The following is a 10709-nucleotide window of genomic DNA, read 5'->3' as shown; positions in this document are numbered from 1 at the left end:
GTGGTCTTTCTTTCTTTCTTTCCTTTCTTTCTTTCTTCCTTTCTTTTCTTCTTCCATCCTTCCTTCCTTTCTTTCTTTGTTTCTTTTTTTCTTTCCTTCTTTCTTTCTTTCTTTCCTTCTTTCCTTCTTTCTTTCTTTCTTTCTTTCCTTCTTTCCTTCCTTCTTTCTTTCCTTCTTTCCTTCTTTCTTTATTCTGGAAGCAATGGGAAGATGTACTGGCTTTAATGCTTAGCTAAGGTCTGCCTGGGAGCAACAGGAGAAAACAGCAAAACTTGTTAGTATTTTATGTGATAATATAGATATTAAGGTATTTCTCAAAAGACCATTTAGGAAAGCGTCAGCTATTTGCAGCCTAAGTTAGTCTTCTTTGGAAGGGTTAGCTGGCAGCTAGGTTGCCAGGTGGAATGGTCAAAAATATCACACAGTTAAAGATGCTCAAAAGCTAATGCTTCTGCTGCTGTCTTGACAGCTAACACCATGGCTGCAGGTGCTTTGGGCACCTGGGAGATTTTCTGCAGGAGAATTGGGTGGATTGGGCATTAGCAATCTGCAGGAAACGGACCTCCAGCTGTGGCCAGGAGCAGTGCTGGGGGCTGGGATCAGAGGGCTTTGCTGGGCTCCCCAGCTGGACCTTGGGCAGGAATCTCAGGTTTTCACAGAATCACAGAGAAGCCTGGGTTAGAAAGAACCTCAAAGTCCATCCAGCTCTGAGTTGGGAAACCTGCACTGAGCCCAGGCTGACCAAAGCCCCAGCAAAGCCCCCATGGTCCTGGAATGCCTATCCTGGGTGACCACATTTAAGAAAGAGCTGAAGCAGCAGACACACCAAACCCGACCTCCACATTGGAGAAGAACTTGTATGCATTAAACAGACTCACTTGGATTCATGCAGAAATAAAATTCAAAATATGGGAAGAGTATCTGAAGTTACCACTCAGCTCTCATTCCTGAAGTAAACGAAACACCTCAAAAAAACAAATCAAAAAAGCAACAACAACAAAAAAACCAACAACCACAAATGCCAAATCTCTTGTTTAAAAAACAAATTGTGAACTTAACCTTTTCAGCTCTGCCATTTCCAGGCGTTCTAAGTGTCAGGTTCATTGCTGCACTGACACATGCAACTTCTGTTTATTGACACGTGCCTCCCAGCCCCAGCACTGGATGGAAGGGCTGCAGGCACAATGCCACCCCATACTGAACCCTGAACCTATGATGTGTGTGGAATCATGTCCAAGGAGGCTGTGGATGCCCATCCCTGCAGGCATTCAAGGCCAGGCTGGATGTGGCTCTGGGCAGCCTGGGCTGCTGGTTGGTGACCTGCACACAACAGGGGGTTGGGACTGGATGAGCATTGTGGTCCTTTTCAACCCAGGCCATTCTATGATATGATAACAACCCAACACAAACAGCAACAAAGACCAAGCCATAGCTAATGAAATAAAACCCACTGCTAAGCATCTGTTTGGACTCCATCTAAGGCAACACTTAAGCACAGACAAAATTTCACCCATTTACAAAGCTCTGCTCACTTCATATGGGATTCACGTACGCACAAATTCTCACATAAACGGGGTTGTATTGAGGTATAAACTGGAAACATCTTCCTCTGTTCATCTGAGATTTCTCCTATCATAAACTTTTGATTAGATGGTGTATATGTTAAACTACAGATAAAAGTTCCTATTGGAGTTTTTCCTCTGTTAACGGTATGTATATAAACCCACAGACTGCTGATGGGCGCAGGAGGAGCACACGCTGTTATTTTTTTGTGTAAAAAAAGCTAGAACTTTAAAGCCATCATTTTACAGTCTAGCTTGAATGAGTATTTTCTGCTTCACAAATAGGCAAAATACTCCTATAGGAAACGTTGAAGATTTGTTTTTTATAACCATCATTCTTAACTAGTGCACAATTATGTTTATTTCTATCAGCAATCTTATTAATTCCCATACTACTTCTGGACCACGCTCGCACCACAGAAATGATTTTAATTGAACATTTATTAAAACAAATGCCTTGTCAGGACATACCCTCTCCATCTGGCCGCACTGGACGGGCATTATTTCCTGGATGTGTCTGCTTTATGCAATGTCTTCTCACACAGATCTCACTGACCAGCAGAGATCATGATTAGATTGTTGTGGGTTTTGTTCCACAGCCTTTTCTGCCACAGCCCCTTCTTGTCTTGCTGCCATCAGCTCATACGCACACACTGCAGGACTCTTCCTCTTCTGCTGCACAGAGTACGTCTTCTTCTGGAAGTACACCATTAGCCACACATCTGACAAAAGGCAGAGATCCTCTATAAATAACCTCCCTGCAAGGTTGCATGGCCTGCATCTTTTCTTTTTTACTTTTTCTTTCATTTTTTCTTTTTTCTTCTGCACATGCCTGCTCACAATCACAGAGATAAGAGTTCGGGTGAGAAATAAAATTTGAATTGAGTTCCCAGCATTACATTTAAGCCCCTAAAAATAAAATAAGAGAATCTTTCCCCTCTCTCCCTCCCTAAAACCGTCACCTGCTGACAAGCAGATTCCTAGCACTATAAGGACCTTTCCCAGCACACTTGCTCACTTAGCAGCCAAACATTATCTTTATTGCTGGCATCACAAACAAACACAAAACAAATTCCGAGACGCTCAGAATTCAAAAAATGGCAGCATTGTGCAGTTAATCCTCTATTTGTGGTTATATCAAAGTACCGTGCTGTTATTTTGACTGTGATTCATCTTAAGGAAAGCCACTTTTACAGCATATCTCCTTCAACCCCAAACTGGTGCCCACACTCCTCTCTCCAACCAGACTGTGGGAGATTTAAAGCTGTTTGGTCACACACAAGAGCAAGTGGTGCTCCCCGAAACTCTAGAATTAGCTTGATATTCACTGGACTGGTTGTTTTTTGTTTTTCATCAAAAGCCTGTGCAGTCTCTGTAAGAGTAACTGCAAAGAATCCATCCCATTCAACCTTTACATTTCCATTCTATCATCTGGTTGTTTTTCACTTTTTTCCTTGGCAGCCTTTGGGCACAAACCTCATTATCATTTTTTGGATGATAACGTACCGTTCTTAGCAGTTCTGTTTTGTGCAGAAGTCCCTTTAGACAACCAAGAGCTCCTGGCAGGGTCAAGTAGTGCCCACAAATGCTTGTACGAGCATAAGGACCACCCAACATTTGTATTTCCAGCAGTACTACAATTCCATCAGCACTGGGACTGGTGGGCACTGTGTGCCACATGGATGCATCCTAGCAGCTTCCAGAGGCCTCCTCCACTGAGATACTGGAGTGCTTGCAGCCTTCATCACAATGTTCAAAGCAGGTCCAGTGCAGGACACGGAGCATCTGAATCCCTTGGCGTCCATTTCTCATGTTGTTTCCTGGTTTTAGGGCTGTTTTATTGACATGACCCTTCCGTAAGTGTGCAGAAATACTTAGTATCAAAATGATATTGTGAGTCAGCTCATTATCTTTAATGCGGACATCAAAGTCGCATCTTAATGGCCATAAGATTATGCATGCTTTGAAACAAACATGCATAAATTATCTGAGGACTTCAAATAATGGCAAGGAAAAAAACAAAGATTCTCCCTTATTTTCCCTTCACAGGAACTCTGACTTGCTAAGGAGCATTGCCCTGGAAGCTCCCTCTGCAGTTTCTTTTCTTAGGGCTAGAATGGCAACATTTTAGAAAGGTTTGGTTTGGGACACAGCTAATTCCTACCTTTGCTTAAGCTGCAATTTCAGCCATCTTGATTAGACAATTTCTCAATCTATGGATTCATCCTCAAAAATGAACATGAGCACAACATAAGGTTGCAGTTCTTTGCGGGTGGAAAATCAAAGCCAGATTTAAAAGTTTACTGAAAGATTCAACCAAGGCCAACTGATACCATACCATAAGGTGCAGTTTAACTACGTGACATTTCTGAAGACCGAAGAAGCTTTCATGGACTTGTAAACCTTTGCAGATTATTGGGATGCTGTAGGCCCAAAAGGAGGAAGAAAAGCCGAAATCCAGAGGTCACAAGCCACGACTGATGCTTCCCATTGCTTCCAAACACTTTGTTTAAGCCAAATAGCAACCACGTGCAGAAAGCAACTCAAATAACAGAGACGCTGGCATGAAGGTGTATGAACATGTGAAAATATCTTCCCAAAATCTTGTTGTGAAGATTATCTCACAAAAACTTCATCCAAACTCAGAGATTTGGCACGGACCAGAATTAACCGCCAAGAATTACCAAGTGATACAGAAGTAAAATTGGGCAAAAATTATATCCAGTTTCAGTCTGCGTATGGCCAACACTTGAATCACAAAATCTGCTGGCCTATTTTCTGAACAGAAAAGACCTCCTGCTTTAAAGATTGGACAGAAAAAGGAAACTTGCAAGGAAAGTCAAGTTGTGAGAAAAGCGAATCCACGAGGCATCCCTGGGGAGTGGAGGGAGCAGAAAAATGTGACCATCAGGTACTTACATGTCAAGAACAGATGATCTGCCCATTGTAATTAAAGAGAGAGAGACGTACAGAAATCTCAGGCGGTGAGGAGATGCCAGGAGGCTTCAATGGACTGGTGGCTCCTTGCTCAGACAATGGGAGATGAGGAGTCAGAAGGAGCTGTGGGTGGCAGGGACAGCCATTCTGAGCTGACAGAGCTACCCAAGACCTGTGCTCAACCTGCGATTAATCACACGCACACAAAGCCCCGGCTGCGCCCAGCAGCCATCCTAAGTGTCACAAACCTCTTAATTCCATTTGGACCGAGACAACAGCAAGTTAAATTTCTGGATCACTGTCACTGTGTCACACTTACAGAAGTTGCACCAGGGAACGGTCAACGATGGGAGTAATTTGAATGGCAATGTCAGTTCTCGCAACCTGAGGTTTGAGGGAAGTGCCCTGCTATCATCCAGCAGCTCTGTCACACTGCTCAGCCCCACTCCTGGCCCCATCCCACTCCTTCAAAACCAAAACCAGAAGCAGGGATCTAAAGCCAGAATAATTTGACGTTGAGCTCCTGACAGGTATCGGCTGAGTGAGGAATTCAGGTCTGGTCAGCACATCTTACTCTGGAAAACCCGCAGAAGTTGCTACATAAGCTTGTGCATGTCTCGTATCACACCTGTACTAGATTCAGTCAATTCAAATGGTGTACAGAAAAAAAAACTGGCTGTGCAAATGTGCCAGAGTTTTGCCTAGTACCTGTCCCTCAGCAACACCTCCACAGTGCTTTTTCTTTGCATTTGAGAGACCGACTCAGCATCCAGAGCACAACTCATGCACTGACCCAGAACAATACAGAAGGAAGCAGCTTCAAATCCATGTAACTATCAAGATGGGGAGCTCTCAAATGCCTGACTTCAATCTGTTAAATACCAATTCACATCGTGCTGACTCAGAAGCATCCAAAGACAATATTCCCCCAATTTAACTAAATCACACCTGTTGTGAACATAGCCTAACTGCAAGCTCAGATCTCACCAAAAAGCAATAGCAAATAAAACTAAGAAAGCCATCTGTGAGTCCCCTAGCTTCCAGAGGGACAGAATAGAAAGAAAGGGAGAGTGGGAATTTGTTTTGGAACAAGAAGAGATAATGGGGCTAAGAGAGCCTCTCTTGCTTTGGGAGAATGGTAGGCGCTGTGTTTGGTGGGGCACTGGTGCTGGGCTTTGTCTCCTGCTCCAGCACATGGGTTGTCCTGTTTATTTACTCAAAATCTTCTTGTTCAGAACGAGAGATGTGACAGCAGGATGTTTGGCCTTCCTCACTGTTCTCTTCGCTGGGAATGGCAAAGAAGCCAAGATGCTGATTATATGTTGCCCAAAGTGCCACTGACTTTGGAGTACCTCCAAGCAAAGTGAAGCAGAATTACGTTTGTTATTTTTAGTTTGAAAGAAGTGGCTTATTGAGTCAGTAAACATATATCTATTGAAATTATTATTTTCTTGTTTTTACATCAAACATAAATACAGTGGGAGAAAGATACTTCTACAAAAACGTGAAAGGAAAGAAATGGAAAACAAGCCAAATTTAGATTTTGCCTGCAGGATAATTGACAAATCAAGAAGCTTTCCTGGCTTCAAAACAGCTACTTAGATCACAGGTGGCTGTATTCTTAAAGGATAAAAAGCAAAGCTATCTCTTTTTATGGTATCCTTTTCAGGCATTCTCCTCTGTCACAGCCACCAGGCTTTTATGAGTGCCCAGGCAGAAGAAGCTGGATCCTGTTGCAACACTCTGTTGGACTATAAACCAATGATATTTGCTTTACCTGTGCACTATCTTCCATGGAACAAAACAACATTTACATCTGGGATCAATTTGCTTGAAATTAAAGTGCAGCTTTTATATCTCTTCTGCATCAGAAGTATAGTGTTAAGGCTATAACATACAGACAGTTACACATTACTTTGCATTGTAATATTTAGATTTGTGTCATTTTCTATCTGAAGTAAAAAGCGTCTTTAAATAAATGAGTGATCTTACACTACATATTTTATGGGCTGTGTACTCAGCAAGATACATCTGCATTTGTATCATGCATAAACTCAACTCCAATTTAAAACTATGTATTTAGACCTCAAATTTTAATGCTTAAACTATAATGCAGTGTGGGGATAATTTGGACTATGGCACAGAAAAGTTCTGCTTTGTTTGAACCCAGCGCTCTGCAACCTCTTGGCAGGAGGTGAAGGCAGCTCCCACGTCATCACCTGGTGTCACCAAGCCCTTCAACTATGCTTGGAGTTCAGAGCTGCATGGCGCACTCCACGATGGCCACCACCATCACCTGGTGATCCAGGAGGTTTGTGCAATGCTGTGCTCACCAGAACATCAGGATGTAAGCCTCAATTTCCAGCAGCATCTGGCTGTGCTGCTGGTGCCTTGGGACCTTTAGTGGGACTTCAGCAAGGGACTTGCCCACGAATCATAAAATGGCCTGGGTTGCAAAGGCCCACAGTGCTCATCCAGTTCCAACCCCCTGCTGTGTGCAGGTCACCAACCAGCAGCCCAGGCTGCCCAGAGCCACATCCAGCCTGGCCTTGAATGCCTGCAGGGATGGGATGAGCATCCACAGCCTCCTTGAGCAACCTGTTCCAGTGCCTCATCACTCTCTGGGTGAAAAAATTCCTCCTCATATCCAACCTAAACCTCCCCTGTCTCACTTTAAAACCATTCCCCCTTTTCCTATCACTATCCACCCTCATAAACAGTCACATCCCCTCCTGTTTATACTCTCCCTTCAAAGATTGGAAGGTGTTCCCCACTGGGACAATGCCTATTGGGGAGTGCACAAACAGCAAGTCTCAGATATTACACATTCTCAGAACACAGCCTCACTTGATTTCCAGGGACTGGATTTGAGCTTTCCAACCAGCTTTACCCATCACTATTGCCTCTCCAGCAGCATGTAAGGCTCTACATTTCAGTTCCTCTCTAGTTAAGTCTGACTGGCAACAATCACATATTGCAATTTTCACAGGCATTTCAGAGCTGTAATGCACTTCAACTGGAGTGCTTAACAGGCTACTTACTGAACTCCAGTAATTATTTGGAAAAGTTTTGCAGGTTCTTCCCCAGAGTACTCCCAAATCTGAAGGAAATCACAAGAGCCATTTATAAACAAATTCCAAATAACCAAAAATAATCCAATTTCCATTTGAACCAAACGCTATTAACTTCTTCAATTCTTCAAAATAAATGCAATAAGCTACAAAGCACTGGAAAGAGGACTGGAACTGGAATCTGAATTTGCATAGAGTTTTTCACTACAGTTCCTAAACTGAAAAATCCATTCTCTGCAGCTTACACAGTCCATCTAACTCCACAATTCTCATATTGTTTTACTACCAATGGCAAGAAACAATTTAAAAGAATGCCCAGGAAAACAGCTGTCCAGGATAACAGTCACAGAGCGGGGCAGTTTAGTAAAATCAAGATCAATGGTTATGTAGTTCATTTCAAACACAGGGTATTCTACTTAAAAGTGTTGCACATAGGCTGAAACAAAAAATACAAGTGCACCATTTTTAAGCTATCTTTTCCTCCCAGATGCTGCAATATTTTGCATTTTGGAGAAGATGAAAACAGACTTTTTTTTTTTGCAAGTCATACATTTGCTACAGCCTGCACTGCGCATTGTCCAAACCAGATCTGCAGGAACTGCACTGACAAAACATTGTTGGACCTCAACATCTTCTGCTCCAACTTTGGCAGAAAGGCAGCTTATCCAGAGCTATCCTGCAGTGGTTGACATAAGGACATAAGACTGAAATAGAGGATGCTGCTAATATGAAAGAATCAGATGATGTACCTGGTCCTTATCCTCAGCCCGGAGAAAAGAGACAAGCAATTAGTCTGTCACAGCTTCTTTGCCATACGCAGGCTGGAAAACAGATTGAAGGGGTCAAAAAATTCAGAAAGCTCCACATGATCCGACATTTGCCTTGTCACAATTTTCTTGACAACCAGGAGGTTGCAGACAGTTTGCTGGTCATCGGGAACGGCGGTGTGGGATGACTGATGACTGAGCTAGGGACAAGCAGCCGTTCAATCAACGTCCTGCTCCTCAAAATGGTGCCTTCCACAAGAACTCGGGGTGTTTTTAGCCTGCTCATTTTAGAGGATAAATGTGACGGAGTTGTTGGAGCGTATGAACATTTCTTCATCTTGCAGTGATGCTCCTGCAGCTACAGAGGTGATCTCCAACGCAAGCAATATTCAGAGGTCCAAACTTCAGTGCCGTTCTTTCTGCACTTCACTGCATTTGCAGAACAATCTCTGCTGCAAAATACATTACAATTGCAGCAATGTTCATGAACAACACATCAGTTTTGTTTCAATTTTTGCTGTTACTTTCCAGTTTGTCGGTGGCTAGGTTGAATGTAACTCATCAGAACTCATTCCTGTATGTGGATTTCCCTGCTCACCTTTTGTTACTTGTGCTGTGCCTTCAGTGCCAGCTTTGCACCCTCCTGCTGCTACCCGGATGCTGCTGCTGCATGAACAGACACTGATCCGTTTGCCTTTAGTTGCTCTCTGTTTCTGTCAGATATTTTTGGTGTCTGACACGCACTGCAAGGACAAGCTGTGCTTCTGTGCCCAGTCTTTTTTTTTTTTTTTTTTTGAAGTGCTTGCACCTTCACCTTGCGAATGGCTGCTAACTGTACGACGAGCGTACTGGGACACTGGGAAGGATGATGTTTGCATACAGCTAAAAAAACAAAACCCAGCCAGAGAGGCTGGCGAGGCCCTGGGCTTGTTGGCCATGAAGAAGAGGAGAAATGCAGCCAGGACTCGGTGCCAGGCCACAGCAAGAGGGCAAAGAGATGCTTGGCCGGTCCTGCTGATGTGGCATTCTGGCAGGAGAACTCCACGGTCATCCCCACATCACTCTAGCTCCATGTACCAGTGATAGCTCGGGACCACGGGCCACCCTAGATAGCCTGTGCATTACTAAGTATCTCTCAGCAGCTCTCCTGACAGAAATTGCAAGGCCTGCATATGGGTGAAGTGCTACCCTAAGCCCCTTAGAAGATTATCTGTAACTAAAAAGTGGTGTTGGGATTAAATGTTGCTTGGAGAAAGAACAAGGACATATTTTTGTTGGGCATTATGAAGAAAGCATTTAAATGTACCACGGACGTGTTTTGGTTGAACACTGGAGGAGTGCTGCTTGCCCATCACTCCCTGAAATTAAATCTGCATTCAGGTATCATGGTGATGCTACTTTCTAGAAGATATGGAACGTGCTTAGAAGAAGAGCAGAAATAAAGATCATATTTAAGTCTTACATTGTAAAAACTGTGGGCCATAACCTATGTCAAACTTCTGAGGAAAGCTGAGCCTCAATAGCAAATTCAATAAATAAAAGCAGTAATTTTTCAAATGATCACACTGTGGATGAATGGAAACACCATGGCTTTTCACTACAAACCTCAGATCTGCGTGAGAAAACCTCATAGACCCCACTGCCCATGTTCTGACCACCAACCAACCATGGCCAGCCATTGGCCGTGCCGTGCTGCACAACAAACACAGCCCCATCACGGATGACAAACACAGCCAACGTTCAACAAAGACACAAGATTTCTACAAGGAATTGTCCTCGATCCTCCAGTCCCCAGCCCTAGAGGTAAATTTGCCACGTCTAACCTGAGTCCTAGAGCTGATCAGCAGAGGATGAGGGACACCAGGTGCTGTTCTGCCCTATGTGCTCGCAGCCCTCGCTGCCATGCTCCAGGCTCGCTCGCTGTAACAAATGAAAAGCACCTTTTAAAATAACTAAATAAGGCACTTGAAGAGGTTTTAAAAATTGATAACTCAACGTACTGTATGAGATCGATCTTAATTACTGCTCATGTGGATTTTTTTTTTTTCTTCTGGCTTTTTTCAATGGGGGAAAAAATAAAAGAGCAACCATTAACGAGAAACTTTAAAGGCTCGTTAACAATATCCTTTCATCAATCACAAAGGCTGCCAGCGCGCCGCACTCATGTCAATTTTCACCTCGTGGCCCCGCTACCAGGCCCAGGCTCCTGGCCAGCCCTGCATGGATGAGCTGGCCATAGCGTGAGGCTGATGGAGCCCAGACCGCCCCGCTGTCGCCCGCCGGTGCCGCTGGGTCCAGCCTCGGCCCCACCGCGCTGCCAGCCGCCTGTTACTTCACACGGACCAGGGGCTGGTCTGGATCAGCCCAGGGAG

General features: G+C 44.0%; 1 long non-coding RNA gene across 1 annotated transcript; it reads right to left on the bottom strand.

The window, feature by feature from the left end:
- Window positions 1–146: 146 nt before the first annotated feature.
- Window positions 147–10339, bottom strand: LOC104912099. The gene is made up of 3 exons (XR_794404.3): window positions 10161–10339; window positions 2034–2284; window positions 147–243 (listed from the first exon to the last, which is right to left on the bottom strand). It is a non-coding gene; the product is annotated as an uncharacterized LOC104912099 (long non-coding RNA).
- Between the last annotated feature and the right edge of the window lie 370 nt (window positions 10340–10709).

This window comes from Meleagris gallopavo, chromosome 8, assembly GCF_000146605.3.
Source record: "Meleagris gallopavo isolate NT-WF06-2002-E0010 breed Aviagen turkey brand Nicholas breeding stock chromosome 8, Turkey_5.1, whole genome shotgun sequence".
Lineage (NCBI taxonomy): Eukaryota > Metazoa > Chordata > Aves > Galliformes > Phasianidae > Meleagris > Meleagris gallopavo.
The sequence above is the reverse complement of the archived record's forward strand: the minus strand, read 5'-3'. Positions and strand labels throughout refer to the sequence as shown.